Source organism: Octodon degus, unplaced genomic scaffold (assembly GCF_000260255.1).
Source record: "Octodon degus isolate 3935 unplaced genomic scaffold, OctDeg1.0 scaffold00086, whole genome shotgun sequence".
NCBI lineage: Eukaryota > Metazoa > Chordata > Mammalia > Rodentia > Octodontidae > Octodon > Octodon degus.
This window is the reverse complement of record NW_004524662.1, coordinates 7,534,528-7,540,127: the sequence shown is the minus strand read 5'-3', so window position 1 is coordinate 7,540,127 and position 5,600 is coordinate 7,534,528. Positions and strand designations below refer to the sequence as shown.

The window sequence follows — 5,600 nt, the reverse complement described above, 5'->3', positions numbered from 1 at the left end:
CTGACTAACTATATATGCTGATACCTGTGAACTAAGCAGCTGCACTGAAGATAGCAATGTGTAAGAGTAGGGTCATGCTTGGAGTGCCTGTCATTCTGGTCTTCTAAATACCAAGATCTAATGGTAGGTATAATGGCTACTGTAATTTTGAAGCAGAAATAACTATAAATTTTACTTCAGTATATCTTTAACAACTGTAATGCCCTATGAAAATATCTGAAATAGCTATTGGTGATCACTAGTATTGTGATTTTTTCATAGGTGCTGCTAATATTTTTGGGACCTGTTACCTTTGTAATTACATACCTGTTGCCTGTTTATAATTTAAAGTTAATTGAGGGAAATGCCATTTAATGATTTTTCCCCTCCACTTTAAGTTTTTAAGACTCTTTGTATTCTATTTACAGAAGCCATAGAGGACAGAGGGTTTGTCTGAAGACCCTTGCCTAAGCCCTCTGCCTAGGGGCTCTCATCTGTGCTAATACTTGCTACCACTATTCATATCCTGAGGACTCAGATTCATCCTCAGCCTGGATTTCTATTTCTAGAGATTGTAGTTTTCTTTCAACATGGCTATATCTGAATTTCCTAATGCTCCTCTTCTTCTAGAAGATTAGATGATTATTCTAAAAAGGTGATATATTCTGAAATCTCAGCATAACGTTTCCTGGCATAAGATTGTTCAGTGATTCTCCTTTGCCCATAGATTGAAATTAAAAGCTCTTAACATACTACAAAAAGGCTCCATAGGCAATGTGATGTTTTCTCTGACCACTTCCCTCTGTCTGTGCTTCGCTACCTCTGCCTTTTGCTGGCACAACTTGCTTTAACTATAAATGCACATATTGGAGCTTTCTGAATGTCCCATCATTTACTGTGCCCAGAAATGCTTTGCACAGACTACTATAGGCCCTAGCACTGCCCACCCACTAATCCTTACTCATGTGTCAATACAAAGGCCTGTTGCTTTTTCCTAGGAAAGCATTTGTGATTATATATATATATATATATATATATATATTCACCTGTAGTTGGCTCCTTCCTTTTTCTATGTTTGGATAAAATATATGTCTTTAGTGAACACTGTGTTACACCAAAGTACCATTATACATTTGCATATTTTTCTTTTTCACTGACATATAAAGTTCTTGATGAAATTCTTTATTTGTTGTGTATTTCTATCTTCAGCACCTCAGGGGCTCTTACTACCTAGTCACTGGTCCACCCCAAATTGGTTGGCTTATTCAGTGATGCTTAAAAATCACTCTGATGTGACACACAGAAAATAAAATTATTTTACAGGATAAGAGCAAATTTAGAAGACAGTTCTAGCCTCACCACATTACATAGTTGGAATTCTCAAGAAACTAGATCTAGGAATTGTTATACAGGAAAAATGAAATTGTAGTTATGTAAAACTGGTATAAATTTCTGTATATAAAAGCTCAGCAACCATGTTTTAGTACTGTTTTAGGTATATGTATTATTATTTTTTTATGTTATTATTTTTCCTTATCTATGTTTATTTGAGTTGAGGTTAGATTTACTGCAAATGGAAACTCTTAGAGAAATAGCAAAAGACAAAATCAGAAATACTTGTGACTCTTTACTGTGGACGAATGTTTATGAATTTAGAGGCAGAGTTATTACATGGAAGACAACCCTATAGCATGCAATTAGATGATGTCTGCTACTAGCCCAGGGCGTACTTTTATGGGAATTAGGAAAAAACATAAACCTTCTTTAAATCACTTTACTTTCACCTTAAGAAAATTGCCATAATAGACTGATTCCATTAGAATAGGACAATTTCCTGCTCTCTTCTGGAAAATTATACTAACAAATATGAACATCTATGCCATCCTTGATATAAAAGATGCTCCCTTGAAAATGGTGACAGTGACCAAAGAGGAACAGCATCCAGAACAGAGCACTTTGCTCCTTTCTCAGGATGAATGGAGAGAAGAAATGCGATGTTTATGCTCAACTAATGCAGAATTTCATCCAGTTTTTCTCTCAGATTGTCAGGGTGCTGACTGACGATGATACAGGGCACCCAGAAATAGATGTCATTGCCCAGCTCAAGAAGGCCCTAGAGTACAATCTCATCGGAGGCAAATCCAACCGGGGTTTGATGGTGCTGGTAGCATTCCAGGAGCTGGTGGAGCCAAGGAAACAGGACACAGACAGTATGCAGCGGGCACTGACTGTAGGCTGGTGTGTGGAACTGCTGCAAGCTTTCTTCCTGGTGACAGATGGTATAATGGACTTATCCCTTACACAGAGGGGACAGGTCTGCTGGTATCGGAAGCCAGGAAAAGGTTTGGATGCTGTCAAAGATGCTTTCCTTCTAGAAGCCTGTATGCACCGCCTGCTGAAGCTCCACTCCTGGGAGAAGCCCTACTATCTGAACCTGCTTAAGCTCTTCCTTAGATTGCCTATCAGACAGAGGTTTGGCAGACTCTTGATGTCATCACAGCCCCTAGGACCATGTGGATCTCAGCAAATACACTGAAATGAGGTACAGATCTATTGTCATGTATGAGACAGCTTTCTCCTCCTTCTACCTGCCTGTTGCTGCTGCCATGTACATGGCCGGCACTGATGGGGAGAAGGAGCACAGCAACTCCAGGAGGATCCTAATGAAGATGGGCAAGGTCTAACAGATGCAGGAGGATTTCCTTGATCTCTTTGGGGACCCCAGCATGACAGGTAAGATTGGCGCCGACATCCAGGATAATAAATGCAGCTGACTGGTGGTTCAGTATCTGCAGTGAGCCACTCTGGAGCAGGACCACATCTTGCAGGAGAATTATGGGCCAGAGGACATGGAGAAAGAAGCCAGGGTGAAGGCGCTGTATGAAGAGCTGGATCTGCCAGCTGTGTTTGCACAGTATGAGGAAGACAGCTACAACCACATCATGAACCTCATCCAGCAGTATTCTGTTCCACTCTCCTCAGCCATCTTCCTGGCACTGGCAAACAAGCTCCACAAGTGGAAAAAATGACCTGGACTCTACAAGGGCAGGGAGGGGATCAGTAAATTATTGTGTAACTCTGAAAAAAAAAAGGAAAGAAAGAAAATGGTGACATTATGTAGTACCTTCATTGTGACATTTTTGGGAGCCTTAACCATGGAATTTAATTTATCCTTGTCTCTTCGCATATGATTTTGCTACAATTACCTGTTGTTCAAAAGATGGTGAAAGTTTGTAAATAAAAATAAAAAGCACATTAGTAAAGGGGAGAAGAAGCTAACTTTCAGCACATCCAAGCAACCTAAAGCAATATTGGATCATTGTCTCCTATAGAATTGAAACAAGGGTGTTCAGGCTTTTTTTTTTTTTGTATTTTAGGACATGATCTACAGGGTCTCACTGCATAGACTGGACTAGTAGTGGGCCTCCTGTTTACAGCCTTCCAAGTGCTGGGATTACAGGCATGCGCCACGACACCCAGTCTCAGTTACCATCTCAGTGCATCCCAGATATGGGGCCGGCACAGCTGACCCATATCGAACTCCTGGTCCCTGCATCTGCCTAAGCAGGCACTTTAATTCACTGAGCTATTTGGCCGGCCCTGTGTTTAGGCTATTGCTTACTGGGCTAGAAAGTGTAGCCTCAAAGGTTCTAAAACACCAAGGACATTAGCTGTGACTTCATAAAAGGCACATCTTCCTTTTCTAGAATGCTCAGATAGATTTCCCAGTACAAACTTTAAAACCATGATAAAGCAACCAAATTATGGTCAGAATTCGATGTTTTCCATTTCTTGCATTTCCTTGGTTTAGAACTTGGAATCCATGTTCTTGTGCAAATCCTGGATTTGATGCTTAACATATGATGCCAGGAAACTGCCTAAAAATTAACCCCTTGCTTGTTTTTTTCACAGAAATATTCAGTATCTGTCCCGAACCAGCGGGTCAGTCAACGAAGGTCTCCTGGGGGAGGAGCGGGGAATTGAAGAGGGGACAAAGGACAGGAGACGTGAAGAATGGAGACAAGACAGGATTCTGATCAGGTCTCGTTTATTCAGGGGAGGTGCTGGGTATATATAGGGAGTGTAGGAATGAGGAAGTCTTGGCTCTAGGGGTCAGCAGGTATCTAGGCAATGGGGGAAGGTGCAACCTCTGGGGCATAGCATGTGATTCATGGGGAATGGGCAAGGTGAGAAGGACTTAACTCAGTGGGGGAATAGAAACTTAAAAAAAATGGCTGATACTATTATAAAATGGATACCAGTTAATGACTTCCCACAAGTATCTCTTGCCATTAGAGAAATGAAAGTTAAAAAACACTGAAATATCATTTTATGCCACAAAGAAGGGGAATCATCAATAAATCATAACAACAAATGCTAGACTGCTTGCCATGAAAAGGGAACCCTTCTGTGTTGTAGGTGGGAATATGAGCTGTATAACAGCCGTAGAAATCAGTAAAGAGATTCCTCAAAACACTAAAAATAAAAATTCCATTTGACTCAGCTGTTTCGCTCCTAGGTATCTTCCAGAAAGAACTGAAGTCATCATAGTATAGTGATATGTACTTTTCCATGTTTATAGCAGCACAATTCATTTTTAAAATTAATTTTATTGAGAAACAAATAGCAATGAGACAGTTTCAAAACTGATCAGTAGGACAGTTTCAGTAATTAATGCAATGCATATTGTTGTCTTCATAATGGTTATTCATAGTACAAGGATGCAGACATAATATCCTGTCCAAATACTATTAGTACAAATCTTTCTTCTCATTGAATTAAAAGTAGTTGTATATCTATTCTGTTTTGAATATACAGATACAAAATGGTCCTTCAGTTGTATCTCCTTTTTTGTTCAGTTTTGTCAGAGAAGTGTATTCCATTGTCATTTCAATATTATAGGTGTGTGAATTTGGCAAAATGATCCAATATAGTCCAGTAGTCTATAATAGTAATGGGTTATCTGTAGGACTGGCAATGTCAGAAATTGTTGACTTGAGCCCTATACAGCTTAGCATATTAATATGGCTTTACTTTTTATACTTCATGTTTATACTTTTCTGCTGGATGGTTAAGACCAAGATAAAGCAAGACCTATATAACAAGAACTGTACCTTTTTTATCTGCCAAGTCAGTCAAATCCCCTCAGGATTTACCCTGAAACCATGTACCACAATTTGTAGATCCTTTGTCAGTGTCAGCCATGTGGATGAATCATGGCCATTGCCTGACCAATTTACTCTCTATGAAAGCCTGAGAGAATGTTTTCTCTCCATGTGACTGTCCTTAGGCACACTCTATATCATTGATCACTTTCCTCTGTGGCCCCATAATGTCCCTGATCAGAAAATTTGGGACACAAGTGAGTTACAGTACAGGTCCTCCTATGTTCTGAGTCCTCACTGACCTTGAAAGGTATAGCAGCACAATTCATAATAGCTAAATCTTTGAAGCAGCCTAAATATAGGAGCCTAAATATCCATCAGCAGATGTATGGGTAAAGAAAATGTGGCATTTGCATACATTTAAGCACTACTGTACTATGGAGAAATATAAAGTTGAGTCGTTTGTGGGAAAGTAGATGCACCTCAAGATCTTGATGTTAAGTGAAGTAAAACAGA

At 39.6% G+C, this 5,600-nt stretch overlaps 1 pseudogene; it reads left to right on the top strand.

Annotated features, from left to right (window-relative positions):
• Positions 1-1,907: 1,907 nt before the first annotated feature.
• On the top strand, positions 1,908-3,008 carry LOC101566984 (annotated as a pseudogene).
• The last annotated feature ends 2,592 nt before the right edge of the window (positions 3,009-5,600 follow it).